We start from the raw sequence: 25,673 nt of genomic DNA, 5'->3' as shown, positions 1-25,673 counted from the left end.
GAGCTTTTAAAAGACTTCTTCCCACGCTACAGTGACGCAGCAAGGACTCCTCCAACTACGGCTGTGACCTGGACTTCTTTGCCCTTCTATTTGATTCTACAGAAAAGGGGGGGGGGGCTTTTCCCCAGAAGGAAGTTTGCTCTCCCTACTTGTGGATGCTCTCCTCAGTGTCACCACCCCCAATACAGGAAGGCCTGGCCGGAGGAAAAGGCACCAAGTTCTCAGAACCGCTGGTGCCCTTCCCTTGCTCAGGTCTCGGCCCCATCCACCGAGCAGCAGCAGACTTTAATGGGCTCAGCAGGGCAGGTCTGGAGCTGAAATCTTAGCCAAATATTAATAGTTACCATTCTGACAGCATAGCCTGCACCTTCAGGCACTGAACACAAGTTTAATTATCAATAGGGAATGCGAAGGAGCATCAACAGGAAAGCACGTGAACAGAAGCCAGGGGAACAGCAAGGTGTACTCCCATCAAGAGACACCATCCTTTCCTCCACACCCCCAGCCTTCAGTCCATCCCCCCAACCTTCGCCGCCATCCTCCCTCAACCTTCTCTTGATTTGCCCCCAAACTCCCCTCCACCTTGCCTATCCTAATTAGCATTAACTGTCGAGCTGGCATAGCCTAGAATCACCAGAAAAGAAGATCAGTTGAGTGACTGTCTTTATCAGGTTGGTCTGTGGACATGTATTTGAAGATGTTCTTGACAAATCTGTGTAAGAGGGTCCAGCCCACTGCGGGCAGCTCCACTCCCTAGGCTGCGTGTGTGTGTGTGTGTGTGTACGCCAGATGAGCATGAGCCAGAGCAAGCCAGAAAGTAAGCCAGTGAGCAGTGTTCCCCCACAGTTCCTGTCAGCCTGCCTTGAGTTCCCTCAGTGACTGATTATTACCCGGAAGTATAAGCCAAACTAACTCTGTTCTTACCCCTAAGGTGCTTTTGCCGGAGAGTTTTATGACAGCAACTCAAGGGTTAGCTGTAGCACCCCTTCAATCTTCTCTTTACCAGCTCAATCTTCCCCTAACCACACTCCGGGGCCTCTGAGTGGGAAATGAGGAGAAGGCCAAGTTCCATGGCTCAGGTCAGTTTCCAGGGCTGAACTACCCATCACCCACAGGCCTCCATTATAAATGGGACACACTTCGGGGCTCCACCACCTACTCAGTGAGGTTCTCACACAGGCTCCTCCCCTGGAAAGGGGCTCTTCTGCCCTCCCCCAAAGCCCATGTGCCTCCCTGACTGCTCAGTGCCCGTCACATTTCTGCTTCTAGACTGGCACTTGTAAGACCCTGGTTGCCCAGCAGGACCTTTCCACATCCAACTCCTGGAGTGGATGGGCGTATACAGTCAGACCCCAGCCCTAGGAGGCAGGGAAAGCACTGTTCCAGACTCTAGAGCCCACATTAAAAAGGGGGGTGGGGGACGGACTCTGGAAGGGTACAGGTTGAGCACCTCCTCAAAACAGTCTACCTCAAAATCCAGTCTTCAGAGTTGATATGGCAGCAGCTGTATCTCTTTCATTTGAGTAATTATCATATAATTAAGTGCATGAATTACAAGAGAGCCAAGGCATTAAATTAAAATAGTTAATGCTTGTAAATCTGAAAATGATCACTGTGCTGACGCACAGCCAGTGAGAAGGGAAGCTAAGGCTCAGCGGCCAGTGCCAGGAGGCGGGAGGCAGAGGCGGAGGCTGCTGCGGCCATAGTTGAGGGGCACCTGGGAAGGCAGGAACTACAAGTGAGGGAGGGTGTTCAGGGAAGTCCACAGCTGGAGGAGCCCAGCCAGTGCCCAAAACTCAGCTAGTTCCTTAGAAGAGAGAGGCCTTGGTCCTAAAATGGAAGCCAAGTGTCCTGACGCCTCTGGCAGCAACCACAGATGACAGAAACACCGATCTGGGAAGCCTCACTGGGACCGAAAGAAATGGAGCCATGTTGTAGTACCCTCCATATTTGCCTTTTATCTTTTTGAATCCTCAGAGGTAAGGACATATAGGTAAGAGAAATATAGGAGATGGGGAAATGGAAGGACCCAGAGGGTCCTAGAAACCTACAAGAAGAACATTGTGATGGGTGGATTGGGGCCCGGGGGGGGGGGCGGTCTGCTCAAACTACTGCACTAACCAGGAACAACACAAGCAGTAAACATCGAACGCATACTCTGATCTATCCAATGGACAGGACATTCTCCACAGTTATGTGGAGAGCGTGGACTGACTCTGACATGAACTCTGGTGTCCCATATTTGACCACCTCTCCTTGGTGGGGAGGCCTGGTGGCACTCAAAGAAAGAATAAGCAGGCTACCAAGATGAGACTTGATAGCCTATGACCATATAGTTGGGGAAGAGGTCCCCCTCGGTCTTAGACCTAGGGGAGGGGAATAGGGTGAAAGAGAGAGGGAAGGAGGGAGGAACAGGAGGATACAAGTGATGGGATAACAATTAAGTTGTAATCTGAATAAATTAACAAAATAAAAATAAAATAAAACAAAAAGGTCTCTCACCCCAAGCAAGCCTGCCACCCAGTCAGTTTTGCTCTTTCCTGTGGAACTCAAGGCAGCCTCAGAGCAGATCTGCTCCAGTGAACTCACGGGGGAAGTAGAGGCAGGAAAAAGGGCCTAGTATTCATAGGAAAAGTACCAAGTATGGCCATGCAGACCAGGCTCAAGGACGTGAGCCCCAGGAGAGCTTAGGAAAACCCCTTCCCACCATATGCTGACCCCTAGGATTTATCATTCCTCGGTCCAGAAGAACCCTCTAATGGTGGATCCAGACTTCCGGGGTGGCCACCTGCCACCACATCATTTGACAGGGACATCCAGATAAGATGGGCATGCCAGGGCATTCTCCTTCTTTTCCAGGAGAATGAACCCAAGGTTTACCTTACAGGCTTGGCCAATGGCAACAGTCCATGTCTCTAGGGAAAAAGATGATTGGTCCAGAGATGAACACATGACCAGGTATGGCCAAACAAAACCAGTCTTAGCTTAAAGGTTGTTTCGTCCCTGGGGTTGCCAAACCAGCAAGATGTGGACCTATAGGACCGCTTTTTCTAGGACAAGAGACAAACTTGGCAAAGCTAAAGAGAGGGAGAACAGGGCTGCCTATAGACTTGGCTGAGACGCCCATTTGAGGAACCAGGGAGACAACCCTTTTGTTTCTGGGGTCTCTTTACAGCAATGTGGGCTCTTATAGTCCTGGTAAGGTTTAACACCTTCACCTCTTCCCAGGTAGAATTTGGCCTCTAATACTCCATCTGCCCATCTGTCTCCTTTCAACTGCTCTCTTACACAAAAGTATTTACTGTAGCACTGGACTGAACAAAGGCGCGCGCGCGTGCACACACACACACACACACACACACACACACACACACACACACACACACGATGCTCCTTGCCTGGGTAGATGTTATAGATCCACCCAGGGCTACAGCCGTCCCCCAACTCGCCCCCCCCCCACTTCCCCATCCCTGTCCCTGGTAGCCTCTCCTAAGCTCAGCAAATCTACTGGCATTGGATAGCTATTGTCCAGAAGCACAAGGGAGATCCTTGGCAGCAGGGAACTTCCACCAGTGTCCACCATCATCTTTCCTCAGGTGGCCATCTTTCTTTGCCTGGTGGCAACAGCTTACAAGTCATTTTCCTTTCTTTTACAGAGCACCAGCAGGGGACATTAGCCTTTCATAGGCCCTGGAAAAGAGTTCATGAGAGGCATACAGCCCCCATGGAAAATACCGTGTAGAACTTCCAAGTTCATGGACAGTCCCATTAGGCCTGAGAACTGCAGCTGGTTTGCCCAGAGCAGATGCCTGGGCACGTTTTCCTGTGACTTTCTTGCTGTCCATCCAGCCTCGCCTGTGATATTGTTAAATTATCAGTATTACCTAATAATTGCCCCATGTTGGGCGCCATTTGTTTTTAATTTTCCAGTATGGCCTAAATGTTTACTATCAGGCCTATAATTATTATTATGGCAGTATATAACCCTCTAGCAATCAAGCAAGACACAGACACTTGTTATATTTTAAACCTTAGTTAACTTGAGGAAGGGCAGATATCAGTCCCCTGAAGTACTTTCTATAGTGGGGCAAGTATGGGATCCCTGCCCCAATCCCCGCCATCTGCTTCTAATAATTTCTATCAAGCTACTTCCCACCTATAATCCCATATACTTGCTAATGTTCTTCATCTGGGCCAAATCCTCCATCCACGCCAGCCACATGCTTCTCCTCCTTCTAAGCCATGGCAACCTTCTTCTCGTCCTTTCTCCTCCAGTTTCTCTTCCTCCAGGATTCTGTCTCCTCGCCCCTCCTGACCCCCCCCCACCTTGGAACCTTAGCCACACCTATCCCATTTTCCTTGCCCAGGTATGAAGGCCTTTTATTGGTCAAACAGGTTAGGCTCTCAGGCAAAACACAGGTGGGGCAGAGAGACAGCAAGCAGTAATTTTAAGAGCCTCAGCTTCTTCACCCATAGGAAAGAAGTGATCCAATGGGGCTGCTGCAGCAGCTGTGGCCCAGAGGCCAAGCGCAGCCTCTGACTTCCCATCGAAGCAGACACACCCAAAAATGGTAACTGCTATGGCCAGAGGGGTGTTGTAGGTATCTCCAGCCCAGGCAGCCAGGCACTGGGAGAAGACAACTGACAGCTCTCATATGCTTCAAGTGAATGGATCTCCGGAGTGGGCAGGCTAGGGAGCGTCACGATGAGTCAGCCACTGTAAGGTCTGGGACACACTTCAATCCCTGCAGCAGCTCCAGGAGCATCTCCATTTTATGGGGATGAAATTGATGTAGCCACAGCTTACACAACTGTCAGAGGACTCCAGAGCTGCTGAGTGGCAAAGCAGGACTTGAGGCCAGGCCACCGGAACCAGGACCAGGACCAGGAGTCAGATGCTTGGCCCCCCTGCTTCTGCTTAGTCTGCTGGGCTGAGCTCTGGATCCCTGATCCCAGCACCTGATAGCTAGGTTAGCCAAGAAAAAAAAAAGCCTTGAGATGTACTGCACACAGATCGGCCTTGCAGTATGGGCTCTGACGGATATAGGACAAGTAACCAGGCCTTGTATCCTCTGATGAGGCCTACTGTGTGCTTGGACTTTGTGCCAGTTCTTCAGTCCTCCAGGGAACTCCATGTGGTGGGTATTGCTTTCCTCATTTTACAAGTAAGATGTTTGAGGCTCAGAAAAGCCATCATGGTCCCAGATCTATAGACTTCAGAGCCCACAGTGGTTCCAACAAACCAGGCTGTCTTTGTGCACAAATGTAGAAGCCATTTAACACTCTTTTCCTTTCCTTTTTTTAAAGCTCGTGGAAAGTCAAACGCTAGCTTCAGACTAGCTTTTTAATGTGCCTATTAATGACACATGAAACGGTTTGCCACAGTATTCTCCAAGACACTTGTGAGTATATCCCCACAAACTTTCCCCACCAATTCAACTGAATTCTGACACAGGTTTAATTGCTATAGAATGTTTTGCAAATTGGTAGACAGATGTGTCAGATGGTCCCAGGGTAGGGTTGGACTGGACTATGAAGTTGAAAGAACTCTTATGGGAACAGTTGCGACAGCAAGGTCCGGAGACTGGCAGGGCCCGCTGCCTTCCCTTACCAGAACACTCTCCACTTCTCCTCAACACCATCAGCAGCCTCGCTCCCATGCACCCTTCCTACCCCGTTCCCTCAACAGGAGCAAGGACGGCATGCCACAGCGACAGAGCCTGGCTTTGATGTCCTGAAGCTGACGGGAAAGAGCCGGAAGATGTCAAGGATGGGTGGACAGGTGGTCAGTCTCCCTGGACTGGACCCCTCTTGGACTTCACCCCAAGAGCCAAGGGCCAGAGCTTTCCAGCAAGGTGCTTAGCCTGTGCGCCTACTAGCAAGGCATGGTGTGCGTGTCTCTCCTTTACTCATCCAATACATGTATGTGGCGGGGGGGGGGGCACTCTGCATCTTTTCAATCACTCAGGAAACACCTGCCTGCCAGGAGCTGCCAGTCTGATCTGTGAGGCCAGCAAGCAGGCACTATCTGGAAACCCTGTGGCCTTAGGGGCAGCCTGAGGCCTAGAGGCCCAGGGGGGGGAAAGACATGCCTGGTAGGACTTCCTCAGGCCCAGAGTCCGAGTAAATCGGTGTGAGACAGCAGGTGGAGGTGGAGATCACGGGGATGGTGCTGGGGCAGAGAGAGCACAGCCAGTGGCCTGTAGCTGCAGGTACAAAGAGAGGCATGTGAGAGAGGATGCGGCTTCAGGTCTGACAAGTGTGCGAGGCCTCATGAGCTACACTGAGGGTCTCCACCTAGGTGAGAGGAGGAGACGCTAAAGCCCCCTGGTCTGGGGAAACACCATCAGAGGGCCACTTGGAAGCCTTCACAGGGTGCAGACTGGCAGCATGGAACCAGAGCCAGTGCTAGAAGAGAAGAGAGATGCCAGGCTCTGTGGATTGCGCAGGGTACTCAGAAATAAGTACAGCACAGCTGCTGCCCACTGCAGCCCCGGCCGCCACATAGGCACAGAGAATGGGCATCTGTGCCCTCTATGGCACCACCCAATGGAACTTCTGATACCACACTCATTTTGTAATTGCAACATTTAAGGCAGAGGGCAGATGCTTTCATTCATGGGGCATTGACTAAACATTTGCCATAAGCCCCGTGCCCTATGCCCCAACAGGAACAATAGTTTAGGCTGTCCCAGATCTTGCTATGTGGACAAGGCTGGCCTTGAACTAACAAAGATCCTCCTGTCTCCACTGCAGAAATGCTAGGGTTTAAGGCATTCACAACCTCTCCTGGCTAGTTCAGGCCTTTTATCTCAGTCCTACTCCAAGGAGCATATCTAGGCTGCTCCGTAATGACATACATTGAAGACACAAGCTTGTCCGCTTCAGAAACCACACCTACTGTGTGCCACACATTGTGCAGTGGCCCATGGGAAGGGGACACAGACCAGCTTCCGGTTCACTGTGAGCATGAGCCTCGCAAACCTGAGGCACACCGATGATGAGATAAGCCAAGGGACACACAGTGTCCTTCAGAGGGGTGTCCCATGCCAGGAAGACAATGGTTGCATGAGTGATACATTGAGGCACTGGACCTGGGCCACGGAGGGTGAGTGGGTCCCAGCAGAGCAGGAGGAGCTCTAGGTATTGGTGGTCTAGACTGAAGCAGCATGTGTACAAAGCTAAAAGTGTGGAAGCAACAAAGAACCCACTAAGGCTAGAAACCGGGATCCCTCCACCGACAGGTAAACGGGAGCAAACACAGAAGGCACTAGATAGGGTGGCAAAGCTTTGGGTTTGCTGCCTCAGACAGGGGAGCCAACTGGGGTCTTCTGAGAAGAGGCATGACCCACAACTACACTTGTACTTGGATTGAGTCTGCTGGACTGTAGCGGTTACAGGCAGCCGCTACCAGGGCTCGGAGGAAGTGTGCTGACGGTATGGGCAGATGTGGCGGCAGTGCAAAGGTGAGGAGACACAAAACTTCCCCGGGATGCATGTTGAGAGGAAACACTGGCAATGAGAGGTAAGGGAAGGCTGTTCCAGGCGGAGCCTCAACTGTCATGGCCTAGTAGATTGGAGAATCTGCCAGCTTATCTGGTCAGGGTTAGCATATGTGGGCTCTTTGTGAGCTAAAATATGAAGAGACATTATTTTGGTTGTTTAGCTGACGGGTGGACATGTGGATGGCATACTTAATAGGTAGACGGCTAGAGGGACATGTCAACAGATCCTGAGTGACGGATGGGATGAACGGAATGGAAGCGAGCAGGAGACATCGGACATGCTGGATTGTGAGCGAGGATGGAGGGGTGCGAAGGTGGAGGGGTGCTGACCCCAGAGAACGTCATCAGAGGATGCCCGAAGGCTCATTCTAAGTTTACGTTCTGTCTTACTTCACCTCGCCCAGCCCTGCCCTCAAGGTCCAGAAAGAGCACAGTCATGACTTTCCAATCATTTTATTAGACTGACGACTGACCCCAGTTTTTGGTGTGACTCGCTATGTACGCTTCGACAAGCTCCCGTCACCTACGGGCTCCTTCCTCCTTGTCATCTGGTACAACGAAGAGCCAAGACCCGCCTAGGAGCCTGCTGTGGCATTCACCAGCCATCTCTACACCCTTCCATACCTCTCGTATCCAGCCAGGCTCTCCTCCAAGGAAGCCAGGCGAGCTGAGCCCCACTTGCCGAGGGGACAACACTCAGGGCGGTTGCTACTGATCTTGAGTGCACAACACTCTTTGCCACCCTCACACTTGCCATCACACTCGAGAGGTCTGGGGTTGGCCTGAGGTTGGCCTTTCTAACAAGGTTCTCAATAAAGCTGACTCGCTGGTCCTGGGCCCCCACTTTGGAGCGCCAGTGGCTTTGGGGGTCCCCACAGCTGCCTCTCTGGAGTTTGCGTGGAAACCTAGAAACCCAAAGCTGGGAGTCTCCCAAGTTGAAACTGTTCTCTGCAGTCACCTAAGGCAGTGGAGGACTTGAGGAGAGGCATAGCCCTCTCCCTGCCCTTCCAGGGTCCCACCTCCACCCCCGCCTCACCGCTCCCTGCCCGCTTTCCTTCCCTCCTGGAGCCCGTGAGAGCATCATGCCTTCTGCCGCTTGCACAACGCCTGCCCCTGCCGCCCTCGCAACAGCTGTGGGCTTAATTATCAAAATAACATTTTAATAGTTTCATAACTGAACTCCCTTCAATATACGCCAGTGGAAGGGGCGGGAAGGAGTCCTTTTAGCACCTCTTCCCACCCGACGTGCTAATCGGAGGCATTTAGGCTGCCATGAGGCCCAGATGCCTGGCTGGCCCACGAAGCCTGCTATACAGATGTGGCCTCCCTACTTTTCAGCGAGGGTTTCAGCCCTTGCCAGCCAGAACCAGGAGCCATCGTAGACTTGCTGCTTTAAAGCAGTGTGCTAAGAGAAGCAGGGCTCCTTACTTGTATCACCAGGGGTCTCGTGTGCTTTTATCACATTAAAAAAAATTGTTTTTGGTGGGGAGGCCTAATGGCACTCAAAGAAAGAATAATCAGGCTACCAAGATGAGACTTGATAGTTTATGTCCATGAAGTGGGGAGGAGGTCCCCCTCAGTCACAGACCTAGGGGAGGGGAATAGGGTTAAAGAGGGAGGGAGGGAGGAATGGGAGGATACAAGTGATGGGATAACAATTTAGTTGTAATCTGAATAAATTAATAAAATTTTAAAAAATTTTAAAAGTTGCTGCCAGGCGTGGTGGCACACACCTTTAATCCCAGCACTCAAGAGGCAGAGGCGAGTGGATCTCTGTAAGTTTGTGGCCAACCTGCTCTACAAAGCGGGTTCCAGGACAGCCAGGGCTGTTACACAGAGAAACTCTGTCTGAAAAACCAGGAGGGAAAAAGTTGTCATCACAAGCACTAACTTTGCTTCCCCCTCATCCATTTGCTATTTCATCTAATAATTCCACAGGGGTCCATGCTGGTATTTAGCTCCTGAGTTAGCCCACTGAAGACCTTGCTTCCCAGATCAGTTGTTCGTTCTCCTGGTGGCCTCTTAGATCCCTGGGTTCCTAAAGTGAACCCCACTTCCTCTACCTAGCCTGTGGCTACATTCAGAGCCCATGGACACAGGCCCAGCCCAGCTGTTTGCACCTTAGCACTTTACCCAGGAGAAAGTTATGGTGAGCTCACATGGGCAGCATTATCCTGCCTTCAGAGCAGGGGGTCCAGGTGGAAGAATTTCTCCATGGGTCCGTCTCAAACTTCAGAGCACTCAGTGGCCTGTGGCAATCATGTCTGACGTAGCAGGGCAGGGCACACCTGGGAGTCTCTCTAGCTAGCACGGTCTTTTGCCACAGAGCCACATCTTGGAAAGCCAGGGTTCACGGGACAAGGTCCAGAGAAGGCTCAAGCTTGTCCCTGGTGAAGTCAGAACAGGGAGTGTGGGGAAAGGTAGCGTGCGAGCTCAGCCTCCTCCAGTAGCCCTGGCTCTGTCCCCAGGCAGAATGCCCAGACAACAAGAAAGGAGAAGAGGCATCTCAGAGGCCACACTCTCTCCTGCCAGGATCATGCCTGCTTGCCCTCTCAGCCACAGGAAAGACACTGCCCTCTGTAGGGAGCTGCTCTCCTCATGTCCCCCGCGGCTACCGTAGGGCACCTGCTAGGCATGGAGGCCGGAGCTGAGGGAGCACAGGATGGCTATGATGTGATGCTATCCAGAAGACAGGGGTGTGTGCTGCTGTTTGAGGTTGCTCACGGGTCCACGGGGATGGACAGTGAGATGGGCATACCAGCAAGAGCAGAGGCCGGATGAGCTGGGCACTGCTGGCTAGCCTGAGCCCTGGGGCAGCTTAATTTTTTAGCATAACTGCAACTGATCTTACAACCAGGACAGCAGGAAGTCACCATGCCACCTGAACAAGCTCAGGACAGCTGTCCTTGAGACCCACAGAGTCAGGGCCACCCAGTCCCCAGTCACCCCTTCCCAAACTGGTTACCTGCCCTTCAGAAAACATGGCTTGAAGAATCCCAGATACCGCATGCTTTGCTGGCCACAGCCTGCTCACAAGTCAAGAATTTTTTTTTTTTCAAATTTTGCTTCTGTCCTTCTAAGCTGTGTGACTCTCATGCAGTGAGCAAGGCTGCAATTTGGCCAGTCAGCACCCTTCGCTGAGCCCAGTATTTTTCATGAACAACCTGGGCCAACTAGCACTCAATGGATTCACAGCTCTGCCCAGAGCAGACACCACCTGTGTGTGGGGTCTCCACTCAAATACGTATGCACGTACATCTGCCGTTGTTTGTTTTTTCACAGTCGTCTTTTGCCATAAGCAGGGAACTGGTTCAAGGAATCCCAAAGACACCAAAACCTGAAGACACTAAAGTCTTTTACGTAAGGAGGTGCAGTTTTGCACAGGACCTCCACGTGTACTCCTATGTGCTTGAATCATCACTAGATTATTACAGATGCATTCTTTCTAAATACTTTCCAGGAACACATGAACTCACAGATGTGGAAGGCTGGCTCTCTATATTATATTCTTTATTAAGTAGAGAGTTTAAAACAAGTATATCTCTGCCTCTGTGTGTCTCCCATCTCCCTAGGTCAATAGGGTCTCACAATGTATATGCCTGGATGTCACGGAACTTACTCGGTAAACTCAGAAATCTACCTGTCTTTATGTATGGGCCCATCGTAGCCACCGCCACCACCGCTCCCCCATGCTGGTATTAAGAGCATGCACCAACCACACCCTACCTTGAATGTCATTTAAATGTAGCCTAATATTCAATTAGATGAGTATTTACTAAGTATCTGTCAAGTCCAGAATGTTGCCAGGAGCCAGGCACACAGATCATTGCTCTCACAGACTCAGAGTTTTGCTAAGGAGAAAAGCCAAATGCACTATACACAGAGGACCAGCCGGACAGACTAGGGCAGCCCCCAAAGGCCCCTCTCATAAGGCACTACAGCAGAAGGACCAGACCTTCCTGCACACTTCTCAGAGCCACCAGCCTACTGAGTACTCACAGGCTTTGAACACAGGGCCCCTCAAGAGCACCACTTCACTAAGGAGGAGACAGACTCAGGAGTTACATGACCTCCCCACAGCCACTGGCCAACAAAGAGCATGACTGAGGTTCACACTAGGCAGAGAGGTCAAGGCCTGAAGTCCACCTGTAGCTGGTGCCCCATGAACATGACTCAGCACTGGCCTTGCTGACGGGAGTACAGTGCAGAGGGGCAGAGTTGGGGCAGCCCCTGGCCCTGCTGAGAGAGTAGTGGGGGAAGTACCCAGCCAAGTCTCCTTCACAAGGGGAAGACCTCTGCCACACAGACAGCTCCCAATCCCATGCCCTCACAGACCTCACTGAAGGATGTCGCCTCCAGTCCCCTGTCTGCCAGTGCAGGCTGCCCAGCACTCATGCGCAATACTTGGGACAGGAAGTTCTTTGGACTCAATTTCTGGCGCTTTTACACATATACAGTGAGAAAAGGAGTGGGACTCGAGTCTAAGCATGATGCCCACAACATACACGCTTTACACAGACAGCAGAGCAGCTCAGATGGGATCTTTAGCACGCCTGCCCTCAGACCATTCCCCATCCCGCTGGGTTAGGTGTGTGGGGGGGGGGGGGGTGGCATATCATTTGTAGCACACCATGGCATTGCTTAAAAGCTTTCAGATTTGGGGGTGTTTTGAATGTGACGTCTAGAGGATTTGGAATGTTCAACCTGCCACAGAGACTTAGCTCCTAAACACCCAGGACCAGTGCCAGACCTCAGCACATGACAGGTATATGTACCATGGGTGCTTAGAAGAAAGCCACGGCGGGGACAGCGCCTGCAATCACAGGAGGAGCAGAAAAAAGTCACAGAGTAACAAGGTCTGGACTTTCTGGACAGGTCCTGGGATTGGCATTGCCATGGCCTCTGACGCCACACAAGGAGCAACAGTGCCAGCAAGTAACCTCAGAGACAAGGCAGAGAAGGCTGAAGCCTTTGTCTGCAGGCAGCCACCTTCCTAGGGACCCCATGGGTCACAAGCTCCCTCTCTCTATCTGGAGACAGCCTTCTACCTTGACCAGGCCGTTGGAACACAGCTTCCCTGTCCGTCCGTCGTCCCCCCCCCCCCCCCCCCCAGAGCAAGCAGGATAGGGCTTCTTCCATTAGCCGAGGGCCGCCTTCATTTCCTTCCCCGGCTCACACTGCACTTTCCAAAACAGGATATTAAGGGAAGAGAAACCAAGGGCTTTCGGGGCTTTGCAGCCTCCGCTCCAGGGAAAACCAGACACTCAACCCTGTCTGAAATTGCTTTGCTCCGTGAGCCCTTGGGCCACTGGAGCCCTCCCTCCACAGCCGAGCAGAAAATAGAGTTTGTTTCTCCGTTTCCCAGACCCTCCCCCCTTCCCTGCCTCTTGCCCTCTGCACCCTCCTCCCCCTGGTTAAGGGCTCCTCTGCCTAGTCCGCAGCTGGGGCCTGGGGCCTGGTGGCTTGCATGCTGCTCCCTCAGCCGGCAGCTCTGGGAGAGAAGAAAGAAGTTCACAACTCTTTGCATCTCCTCCCATGCTCCAATCCCACTCCACAGAAGCCTCCGCATAACCTTTTGTTCCCGGCGATATTCAGGTTTCCAGGTCATTCTCTGGGAATGCAGTGTGCTCCTGGCTTGAGCAAAATGTGCTGGTGTTAAAATATTCATCCAGTCTGTGTCGGGATGTGTTTCAGAGAAACAGAGTCTTGATTGCCCCTCTGCCTCTGCTCCTAGCCCACTTAAGAGGGCTGCACTCCACCCTGATTAGGGCAACCTGCTTTTAGATTTTTGAGTCCTTGATGGTTGCCTACAATGTTGGCAGTAGGGAGACCCAGATGGACTCGGCTAGTTGTCGCCTCTCCAAGGAAAAGGGGAGGGATATTAGGTATTTTCTTGGAAGTTAATTCACTCAAAACTGGGCACTGGGAATATTCTGTCAAAGCAATTAATCCCTCCCCCACCCTCTGCTGCCCACCCAGCATCAGCCGGAAGCCTACCACTCTCTCGAGGAGCAGGTGCACACGGACCCCTGTGCAAGTGCCAGGACAGGACCCCTCTTGGGCCAAGGGGGTCAGGCTGGCCCCGAGGGTGCTTGGATTATCAGCCACCTAGTTTGCTTTCCCTCTGCTCCCCGCATCCCCAGCACAAAACCTGCCGAGTGCCCACCCTGAGGAAAGGAAATCAGCTACTTCCTAGCCCTGGTCTGTAACTAAAGGCTTGAGCTAAATTATGCCGCCGGCCTCAGGGAGCTGGGGAGTAGGGGCTGGGAGCGGGTGTGTGGGGAAGGGGTAGGTCCAGGCATGTAGAGGCTGCTTTTTATCCTGTCCTGAGAATAAGGGGAAAAATTGAAGCTTGGTCCATCCTTCCTAGAGGACCAAGCAGAAAGTGTCATATATTGACAGACACCTGAGGTGCCCTCCACTTGCCCAGTTCCTGGTGAGAGAAGGCCTCTGGTCGTGAGTGGGAGGTGAGGGTAGGGCCAAGAAGAATATGTGGGGGCATCTGGTGGCAAGGAGCCATTCAAGCTGGCATTCTGCTGGGCCAACTGTTTCCCATGAGTTTGCCTACTTTGGAGGTGACCATGAACAGCTCTCGTACCCACCAAGTGTCTACAGATCTCTCTCCACCAAGAAAAGCACTGCTACGCTACTCCATCCTCGGTTACTGTGACCTCTCACCCTTGCTCGCTTATGGCCCACTTCTACCCAGGGCCTCAACCTCCTAAATAGGCGTGTATCCTCCTCGTGGCTTAAAGAGAGTGAAAACTCTCAGAGCTCCTAAGCACTGAAGGACAATGTCGCTTAGTCTCTGCCAAACTCTCTCACCATTAGCACCACTGTGGTCAGGCCAATATTCCCTCTCTCCTCATGTTCTGCCTTCAGGAGATACAACACACACCCCCCCCACCTTGCTCCATCCCCTCATTAATCGTCCATCTCCTCATCTTCAATTATAAATCTGTGTGTTTGCCATTCAGTCCGTGTTCAATGCCTACATGGTAAGCCAGGCAAAGATGGAGGAACCAAACCTGTTCCCTCTCTAGAGCCCAACAAAGCGCCTAACAACAGAAAGGGCTCAATACGCATTTACGGTCTCAATACGCATTTGTTGAAAGAATTAAAGAGCCACTGGCCAATGGTTAGCTCAAAGCAGAACCTCTCCACAGCCACCGGCTGGAGAAAGCAGGGTTCCAGGAACTCAGACACACAGAGACAAACGCTTCTCCAACATGTGAGGAATCACAATCTTCCCAGCTCTTTCTTAGCTCCTAATCACAACTGGAGTCGGATACTTAAGGAACCAGAGAAGCAGTTACTCAATGCCCCAGAAAGCCTCAGAGAGCAACATCCAAGGGTAGAAAAGTTTCACTTTCTCAAGGCCTAGTAACTTCTTGCCTCCTTGAGCAGGCAGTGGCGTACTATGGAGAGCAAGGAAGTGTGGGCTGTGACCAGAATATGGAGTTCCCAAACCCCATCAGAGAACTGGGGGAGGCCTGGCCAGGACGGACAAACACACAGAGAAAGGCCCCAGGGTTCACAAGCCAAGCAAATTTTCACCCAAGTGTGACATTTATAGTAATAAGTGTCTCAAGAGATGGCCCAAGATCCAGGGCCACCCTCCTTGGGAACAGGAACAAAAAAGTTACCTAATAAATCAAGGAGGAGAAGAGGGCGCCTCCCCCCCCCCATCACCCCCCATTTCTCCGCTGTGATCGGAGGAACATTCCACATGTCTTCGGGTCTCCCTGTCTTCCACGGCTGATTAAGCAGTTGGGAGCAGAGTTTGCTGTGAAGAAAGCAAACAATTATGCGCTACCCGAGGTAAACATTACCTTGGTGGTGGAAGCTGAGATGAGGCTTGTTGTCAGGGGGGATTATCATTATAATACTTAAAATAACATTTATAACACTTACTGAAATTACGCCAATGAAGTCTGCAGAGACACGGGAATGAAATCAGCTCGATGTGTTTTTATAAGAATACCAAAATCTCTGCCCCTAGGAGGAAAGCTAGAGGCGTTAGCACGTTTTGCCGGAGCCTCCATTAGCTGGTAAAATTTGAATACTGTTTCTGAGGTGAGCGCTAATCTTCTTTGAATCCTCCCAACACATTTTATCTGTAAAAAATTGTAGTTAAAAATTTAGTTTGATGGAATGATATTTAAGCGCTTTCTTCATCTTACTCTCTGAAAGCGCCCCAGAGAGCCTCCCTGTAATTTGTTCAAACGAAATAATATTTTCGTTTCCCCGTTTCTCTTTGTTGTCTTGGGTGATGAAAAGTAACATTTCTTTTCTTTCAATCCTATTAAGCAGAGGCTCTCAGAGTGCCAGCCACTCAATCCAAATGCGATCTGGCAGACAGGCCCTCGGCTTAGAAAACGTGGCCTGCCAACCCCGCTTTCTGTCAGGAGCTGACATGTCACCAGGCAGCGGTTCCAGGCAGCGTTTCTGAAGCAGTAACTGGGGTTGCCAGCCAGCTGCGTGGGCCTTCCTTTCACTCGGGCACTTGCCCTTGCCTCTCCTGTGGCTGGCATGCTGGGAACCTGGGCCGCAGTATGTGTCCTGTGTCTACCCAGCCTCCTTGTTCACAATTCCCAGAGCACCTTGGGCTGGAGCCACACTCCGGCTACAGTGTCGTTTCCCAGGGCAAGGAAGGCATGGAGCTGCTACCCTTGGCCCCTTTCTTTGTGGGCACAAACCCATCCTACACAATCTCTTTCATACCCAAGTCATCACCGAAACAGCTTGAACTGCCAAACTCCTACTCACTCTTCAAAACCTCTGGTCAAAAGCTACTTTTTCTCTGAGGCTCTCCCCTAGAAACTTTTTACCACAGCCAGAGGTTGTGTGACTGAACCAGTCACGGTGCAGCCATTAAACAAAGCTCTACAAATGCTCTGTTACTGGAGCAAACTCCAGCAAGCCACTGGAGGAGGGCATGCAGGGTAGAAGTAAAGTGAGCGGGGTGCTGGAGAGATGGCTCAGTGGTTAAGAGCGCCACCTGCTTTTCTAGAGGTCCTGAGTTCAACTCCCAGCAACCACATGGTGGCTCGGAACCATCTATAATGTGATCTGATGCCCTCTTCTGCAGATAAAGCACTCATAAACAATAAATAAATAAGTCTTTAAAAAAAAAAAAAGAAGTGAAGTGAGCAGTGAAGTAGAGAAGAGCGCATGCACCCCAGCCTGTCCACGCGAACACGCATGCGCACAGCCCTCGGCAGGCGTGGCGGGCAGCTTCTGTGGCAAGGGAGCGTGGCGAGGCATCTAGAGCGGTTACGTAGCAGACGTTTATGCTCTTGTATGACTTCTAACGTGCATTACATTTTCAGTGGGGGTAAAAAAAAAAATCCACACCAGTGAGAGAGTTTCAGGGGCCATTTCAAGTCTCTCCACTTCCGGCAGTAAAGCTCTGTGGACAGGGAGGGTTACCCCCCCCACACACAGCCTCATCACTCACTGGCCTCAGGGACCCTGCTCCCCACCCATTTGCGACAGTTTTCCTGCCTGTCACACATACTGAAGTCCTCTAAAACTGAGATCCTTTCTGTCCCCTGCTCAAAACTGGGCTCTGTCACCTTCTTTCTCTCCCTGACTGTAGCAAACAGAGAAGAAGCAAGAATGAGGGGACCTGGGGGAGCTGGCTCTGGGCAACGGCCCTAGTGACAGCAGCGCAAGAGGACTCTCCGGGGCCTTTCTGATGTGATGGCCACAAGTGGCCAACTTGACACGGTAGGTTTCTGATGTCTACCCTAGTATGAAAAAGCAGTAAGGCCATCTGACTGGGAAAACCTGCAGGTCACAGGGAAAGCTGCCACGGGACATGAGGAAAGCATTTTGTAACCGTACTCACTGAACTGTAAGTGGGGACCAAGGCCGAAATGGTAGCTTCACTCCCTCTCTCTGTAAAATGTCGAAAGTGATTTGAAAGCGAACACATATACAGTCACAGAAACGGTAGCCCTGTCCATTTTATCCTTCCTTTACAAATACATGAATCACCTATAGGATTATTTGCACACCACATGCATGCTTTATACTAAACAAATGTGCACACGCATGCACACACCCAAACACACACACACACACACACACACACACACACACACACACTCATCAAGCTCAACTGACAAGAACCGAGAGAATGTGCTGAACGTCCAGTGACGGCAAGACACCTAGCCATAGTGCGATGCCACCAATGAACACTCTGTGACACTTGGTCACTTGAAGAGTACAAAAATCCCACCAACAAGCACAGCTATCCTGGAAATGTCACCTCTGCTGGGAAACCGAGGATCTGGGTGATATCAGCGTCTTTGCTTTAGCAGTTCAGGAGAGCTCTTCACGCACTCCAAACTGACAGGGAAGGGTAAAGCCTGGTGCTGGGGGACAGGATGGCCACACAGCCAGCAGACTTAAGCACAGAATGGTGCCCGGATGGCCTCTGACAACCACAGGAGTTTTCCAATGCCTTAAAATGCCCTTTCTTTAAATGTGGGTTCATTCATAGACACCAACACCTCAGTGCAGTGAAAAAAAAAAAAGGCATAGGGAACACCTTCAGGTCTCAGGCCATCCCTTAGAAATGAGAGCTGACATGGTCAGTACATCAGGACCTCCATGAAGGTCACTTCTAGTGGCAAGGCAACCCTGTGTCCCTTCCTAAGTGACCGTGTAGGACAAGTGTGTAGGACAGGGCCTGTGCAGCTCTCATGGGATAACCCCTCCCAGGAACCGTCTGCCACCTAAGCCTGCATTAATACTGAGCTCTAAGGGCATTACTAAACTTAGACCTTCAGAGACTTTCCCAGCAGCTCCACCACATCCTCCCCAGCCACTAGAATGGAGCTGCAGGGACGTCTACGTGCGTCTACTAGCACAGGCCTAACACGGCATAGGGCAGGGAGGTGTCTGGACAGTTCTGGAGGCAAATGGCCACAGTCCAGGGATCATCAGGGTTAAGTTTCTCCTGAGCCTTAGCTTGCATGTGGCGCTGTGTCTCTACCTGCCTCCACAAGGTCTGATTTCTGTTACGCTTAACCCTACGACTAATGTGTGTGCAAGGCTCTGAGACTGGATTAGGGTACCGACTCTGTCATCGCCCCTGTAGAAACCAATTCCCAGCATTCACACCCCAAGGTACTAGGGGTTAGGCTTCCACTAAGAATTTGAGTGGGACACAACTCAGGCCCGGCTGACAGTCCGCTCTGTGGATCTCTGTCGGTCTAGAAGGATACTTCATCCATCATGTGGCTTCCTAGGCCACAGCCCCCTACTCCCTCTTGTATCTGAGCAAATCTTCCTTGGGCTTCTCTTGCCCATCACCAAGCCCTTCCCAAAGCAAAGGACTGAGAAGTGCTCACCGAACTCCGGAATCAATGAGAGCGGCGACCCCACCATGATCCAAACGACCCTGGGCAAAAGGAAACTAAACAGCTGGAGAAGACCCATACATATGACCACAAGTCGATGGGCACCTGGAACAGGATACAGCAGCGTGAGAGCATAGGGACGTACAGAAACCCAGCCTCTTAGCACCCCATCACCCGAGTGGTCATGTGGTCTCCCCGTCTCCCCACAACTCCCACACAGTAGTCACCGTTGCAAGACCTCGGTGGTGTGGGAACAGGCGTTTCAGTCACGGGCATTTCGAAGTCTGTCCATGTGTGGGATGCAGCTTGCCTCTGCCTGAGAGGGCACGCTTTGCAATCTGAACGGGCAGACTTGTTAACTGACTGTTGAGCCTAATGTTATACCACTATTCTGCCTCTCGTTAGCAACACAAATTACCAGCAATTAGCTGGCTGACTGTTCAAAGGCAGTTCAATTTCATGTATAAAGAGAACTATATAATGCTTAATGTATCTATCAAACGTAATAGCCCAAACAAAATTAATGATATGAACACAATGAGTGCTTATACGGGATAATTACAAGGTGTCGGTCCTGAGAAGCGTGCCATGGCGTCACACATACAATGCAGGCAAACAGTCACCAAAGTTGTCAAGGCTGGCCCAGCACTTGAGAGAGAGGGAAGTCGCTATGAGGCACAGAAGGGCTCAGCCCCATCCAGCGACAGTGTGGGGGGAAAAAAGCAGGCCAGTGCAGTGTCCCACAAACACAAGATGGGCTAAGAAAGACCTGAGGATCAATTTTTCTCATCTGCGCAATGGGAAAGTTTGCAACTGCCTAGCAGAAGGCTAACACGCACCTGCATCTACATGACAGAGAAAGGGCTTTGCTAGCTGTCCAGGCCTCGCCTGGAGGAAGGCAGCGATACTGTTGATGTTATTATTATTACCTAGAAATTTCCAAGGTGCGGCCCCACAGACCTTTTCCCTCCCTCGTCACTAACAGTATAGTGATATGATACAAACGACACTTCGACTTAATTACCATCCTTTTTCCCCCTCCGGTAACTAAACATTTTCCTCCGCTCAGTATCCCTGGAATGACAGGGCCATTCCCAGTGTATTACTTGCATATCTATAATTAAATAATTAAGAATTGTTCAAGCCCTTCCAAACACAACAAAAGGCGATGATTATTTCAAACCCACTTTAGGAGAAGTCAAGCCCCGATCAGTCCCATCTTTTGCTAATAGTTATGCAAGGCTGCGCCGGCAGCATTCCCTCTTGCATGCCAGCACACCAATAAATTAAGATATTCCTGGCCGCATCTGCACGAGGGAAATTAGAGCATTACCTGGTCCCCGCCAGTGTGCCAGCTCCGAGCGGCAGGCGCAGCCCACGCTGGGCGACCAGCTGTCTGCGAATGTGGCGTGTGGATCACAGCTCGGAGCCAGGGGATCTCTTAGGAGGTCTGCACTAATATCAAAACTGCCGCGCCGCAGGACTGTTCCCTTCACGGCACAATATTCAAACACTTCTCCCGCCTCTCTTTCCAGATCTGAAACCACAGTGAACCTGAGCCTGGGACCATCCAACATTGCAGTCCTGGCCCCAAGAGCCCCAACGGGTTTGGGTTTTTCATGCTGCCTGGAGTACTGGGTGGTGACGTCGGCACCGAGGCACGTTTTGTTTTCCAAATCCCCAGCTCTCATTTTGGAGAAGGGCTGACCTCATTCCAGGTGGGTATAATGGCATCAGGAACAGTGTCTCGGGTTTGATGAGGCACAGTGGTCCTTGCGAAGGCTTCACAGCCAAACAGATTCCAAAAAGAAAAGGGTTCACATAGGCCTGAGTTCACACCTTGAAAGAGGGGAAAGAGCTGCTTTCCCAGGAGTGGATGGCTTCCTTACCCAAGTCCCAATGTGCACACCACGAGGATCAATATTCAGGATCAATATTCAGCTTCCCACAGGTTCTTCAAGGCCCAGCCTGCCACTCTCCTTGGGTTGGAGACCCTGCTCTGGAACCAGCCCCTGTCCCTCTAGACAAACGAACACAGACACAAGAGCGTAGTGCCCTGGCAGTGGGCAAGCATGCTGAGCATCTGGGATGCAGCAGAACGGGAGCACAGTGGGTCCAGCAGTCATCAGGAATGGACCCATGGTACTGAGGCAAGGAGTTCCGCACTGGGGTGTGGGCAGAGAGAGGCAGAGATGCTCTCAAGCACATTCAGTAGGGCCATCAGGAGACAGCAGGCTATGCAGGTGCAAAGGACAGAGAAGGCAGTCTGGACTGTGCATCACGGATCAGCAGGGAGCAGTCAGCAAGGCTCCAAGGGTTTAGTGGTCTGGAAGACCCCAAATACATCAGCTTCCAGTCAGGAATCCTCCAGCAAGAGCTTAAAAGAGCTTTGTGGCCACTTCGGCACCTTTAACATGTGCTGACCAACTAGGCTATCTTTCTCAAAGCCTTCTGGTAAACTCCTAGTAGGCATTCAACTTGAGTGCCCACTCTCTCCGAATGCTGTCTATGGCTTAACTTCACATGTCTATCTTTGCTCATCATGCTTGTCTTACCTGAGGCATAATGCAGGCACAAAGGTGGCAGGACTAGAGGGCATGAAAAGAAACAGATTCCAAGCTCACGGGAGAGGGTCTGAGACCCTGTATTTGTTCCACATGGCAGAGGGCTGCCGGACTGCCATAAGACGTACAAACCGAAGAGCCAGTTATCAGAGGCTTTCCGCCCTGGTGTCCAGTGGGGTGTTTCCAGCACAGCGGGCTAAACACTGCTCTCCTTCCACCTGAGACGGAGCACAGAACTCCCATTGGGCCCCATGATGGGGGAAACTAAGTCTTTCTCTCCCATCCGCTTTGTGGAGGTATCTGGGGGAGTGGCATGGAGGACCTGGGGGGGGGGTACACCAAATTATGCTGTGCCTTTCTTTCTTTCTCTCCCCCCCCCTTGGTTTTTTGAGACAGGGTCTCTTTGTGTTAGCCTCGGCTGTCCTGGACTCACTTTGTAGACCAGGCTGGCCTCGAACTCACAGCGATCCACCTGTCTCTGCCTCCCGGGTGCTGGGATTAAAGGCATGTGCCACCATGCCCGGCCAGTGCTGTGTCTTTCTTGGCCTCACAAGTAGCTTACATTCTACCCATGGGGGGGGTCTTAATTGTGTGCAAATTTGCCACAGCCTTTTGAGGCTTTCCCTCACTTTGCACCCCCTTCCACACATCCTCTTTAGTGATGAAAAACTTAGTTCAATTTTGAATGGCTTATGGTCTAAGATGCTTCCTCTCTGGCCCCTCCAACAGATTAACAGCTTCTAGAGGCAAAAAACAAACCCCATACTTTTCCAGTGTCTTCTTTGATCTAGAACCGAGAAAGCCTACTTGGCAGACAAGTCTAGAGAAAGTGTCGCCATGCCACAAGTGGCAAAGACTGCCAAGCAGGCACACACTCACCAGCTGTCTTGGGGTGAACCGTCTGTTCACAGAACTCAACAGTTTCTGCCCATTTTCTCTGACGGCTGCTGTCTCCTGGACATTAAGGTTCTATGAAACATAGTTTTCGAGAAGCCCCAGAAAGTTCTGCTGCCAGTGCCAATGAGCTTCGATGGATCCTCTTTCTGAGACTGCCCAGCCCTCTTCTGCTGAAAGCTAAAGAGAGACTCAGAGCATCAAGAGAAGCAAAACCAAAGACATGGAATCCCTTCTTCCCAACTCCTCTGGCTCTTGGCAACTCTGCCCACGCCGACTGCCCTTCCAACCGAACACTCAACCAAGATTCAAGACCAAAGGCGACTCGCTCTCAAGCCATCCGTTTTCTGTTCTTCAAATTAGTTTATGAACGTTATTTCTTCTGTCTCTGCAGCTCACACTACTCGGGGCTAAGAAACCCAGCTCAAGACCTGATGTGGGTATCACTTTTCAAATGCCCAAATCCCTGTAAAGGTTTAGTGTCTAGCTGCGTGCATTTTGCTCAGTATTAACATGTTCAATGGAGTACTTTGATTTTTTTTTTTTTTATCTAGACGCCAGAAGCTGGTGAATATATGCTTCATAGCTTCAGATAAACCTTTTGTTCTTATGGGGCTGATCAGCTGGTGGAGCAGCGAGAGGGAGAAGGGGAGGGGAATTCACAGGGGCTCAGCGGTTTCAAAAAGTCAAATTACCTCTGAGCCATAGCAAGGCTGATAATTTAAATGAAAAAATATATATACAGGCCGCAGCACACAACACCGTCTCTGTTAGGACTTTTAATGAAGCCCCAGTTGTGATGACACTGAAGCCGGGAACGCTACGGTGGGATAATTACTTGGCTCCCACACAGCTGAGTTCCATAGATGCATTATTAACGGCACATTCCTCGCCATAACGAGAGCTGAACAGAGGTAGGCTCACAGACCTTGGCGTCCGCCATTAGCGGCCTGGCACAAACACAAATGAGTGTTTTCACAAAAGCATGCAAAGGTTGTGAAATTCCAATGAATCTGTGCTAGGAGGCGGAGCCACGGGGGGGAAGGGGAGAAGGCCTGTGGGCTGTGTGTATATACATATATGTGTGTGTGTGCGCGCACACACACACACATCTGTGTGGGCAGATGTGACCGGAGACGTCACCTTTCCTGCACAAAGTACTTGGAGTGAGGCAACCTGGGAAATTATGGACTCAGAACACATTGATTTTTCTGCAGTAGATCCAAACAGCAGCCCCGGTGAAGAATTGCCAAGGAAACAAAATCATCCAATTCTCCTAGAACCTGGCTCTGTCGTGCGAGCAACCCTGAGCTCACCTGGCTGGGGCACTGGGCTGCTGCCCGGCTGGACACCCAGGTGGCACCATCAGGCGGTTTTCCATCTACGCCTGGGTACTCTTCCTGAACCTGGATTCACATGGGCCACATTTTCAAGCCATGCAGGTTCTCCTTGGACTCCAAGGACTTCTGGGTAGGGTGTAAATGATGTCTAGATAGTCTTGTACTGAGCTAACCCTCATTACAGCCAAGAAACCAGGCACACATACATCCTTGCAAGGGCTCTGCTGGATCCCAAGAACATCCCAGACATAGGATCCAGTGCCCGAGTGGCCTAAAGAAGGCTGGTGGGACACCATGCCCCAGCCCTGTGTTTCTCCTTAGTCTCCTCCAATTTGCTTTGCCCGAAAGCGTCTGTTTCAAGGTGACCCTGTTTCACGAGTTAGCCCCAGCGTCCCCCGCCTGCTCACAGAACCAGGGGCCTCCCAGTAATTAACACCCGCACTTGATGAGGTCCAGCTGGCAGACTGAAGCCGTGCCAGCATCCCCCACTCCAGCCCAGGCGTCTCCAGCCAGCCCTGTGAGGCCTCCTCCCTCCCACACCGTTCTGGCTACTCCGTTCCCCTGAGAAAGAGGCAGAAAGTCACCCATCGCGGACACCTCACACAGAGCCCTTTGTCGGGGTAAATCACTAACTGTTCCAGTAATGCCTGTGAATGGAGCGCCAAGCAGGCAACGGTGGTGGCAGGAGGGGGTTGGTGCTGACCCACAAATCGGCCATCATCTACTGTCACATACAGTTCTGCTTAAGCCACACGAGGTACGCACAGAGCTACATCGCATGGAAACACACCAGGCACCAGCCTCTGCTACTGAAATCAGGATGGCTGGGGAGGCTCGCGAGTCACTGCATCGTGGCAGCACTTTTTGGTTTTGCTTAGGAGTCCAGTGGGCCATGCGCCTATAGCAACAGAGCTTTTCTGCCTATGGTGGCACATCAACAGTGATTACTCACTTACCCGTATGTGTACTTTTCTGCATACGTAGCATGCATCAATTAAAAAAATTATTGTAAAGTATGTTTACACATGGACACAAACCTTGAGTCTGGAAAGTCAAAACACTAAATTGTTAACAACAGCTTCCTGGAAGGTGAGACCAAGAGGAGATTCTGTTATCTTCTTCCTATGTATCTTGTCTCCCATGAGGAGAATATATTACTTGAGTGTAAACAAACAAACAAAATGCTTTCTTTATAGAGTGATGGGTAATTTGCCTTTAGTTATAAAGAACATACCAATTAGCCAAAGTTAGTAATAATGCCAGTCATTAGCTGCTCAGCAAATACAGCACTGAAATGAAGCTCCGATCTGTTCCCGCCCCCTAGGAAAGCGCGCTCAGAATTGTCCACAGAAATCGCTCATGGGAGTGAACTGCCGTGAGTTGCTCCTCCCAGCATGACCAGTGTGAGCTGTGTGAATACAAAGGATAAGCCTGTGTGCCCTGGTAAGGGTAATGCACACGCTGTCGCTAACGCAGGCCCAGGGCTGGAGCGACCAGAGCACAGATGGACAAAGGCAGAGCACTAGGAAGCAGGAGGCGCAGGCGGTGGAGGTGTGTGCGGCTGCTGGAGCCCCGCCTCCTGGCCAGACCCTGCCCCTAACCTAACGCACTATAGGTGGCTTTCTAAGAGGTCCGTCCAGCCCTACAATTTCTCAGCTTTTGGCATAATGTTCTACCAATGTGCAGGAAAAAAGGGGAAACAAGGGGGCAGTGAGCAAGGGACCAGAGTGACAGCAAGTGTGGCTGGGGTCAGACAGGCAGATTTAGATACCTGAGTACACCCACCCCACCCCACCCAACCCAGATTCTTTCGGTACCAGGATAACATGGATTGAGAGGAGGTTGCTTAGGAGAGTGAGGAGAGACCCCTGGTGGTGGGAGCTACCCCCAGCAGTTTGGCTGTGACCCCAACCCCCAACTAATTCTGCCCAGCAGCAGAAGAAAGAGCTCTTGTTCTCAGAGGGCCTCACCCCTGCCCACTGGTATCCTTCCTGAAGT

General features: G+C 51.3%; 1 protein-coding gene and 1 long non-coding RNA gene across 10 annotated transcripts in view; one reads left to right on the top strand and one right to left on the bottom strand.

The window, feature by feature from the left end:
* Window positions 1-25,673, bottom strand: part of ZNF423 (zinc finger protein 423) — a 334,889-nt gene that overhangs the window by 63,042 nt on the left and 246,174 nt on the right. The window lies entirely within an intron of this gene.
* Window positions 16,634-24,813, top strand: LOC311583502. Of its 2 annotated transcripts, XR_014774549.1 has the most exons (4): window positions 16,634-16,806; window positions 17,107-17,237; window positions 20,413-20,595; window positions 22,233-24,812. It is a non-coding gene; the product is annotated as an uncharacterized lncRNA (long non-coding RNA). The 2 variants fall into 2 exon arrangements; XR_014774548.1 differs by lacking the exon at window positions 16,634-16,806 and having other exon boundaries at window positions 16,813-17,237; window positions 22,233-24,813.

Source organism: Acomys minous, assembly GCF_964271855.1.
Source record: "Acomys minous genome assembly, chromosome: 14".
NCBI classification, from domain to species: domain Eukaryota; kingdom Metazoa; phylum Chordata; class Mammalia; order Rodentia; family Muridae; genus Acomys; species Acomys minous.
This window is presented reverse-complemented; position numbering and strand designations above follow the sequence as displayed.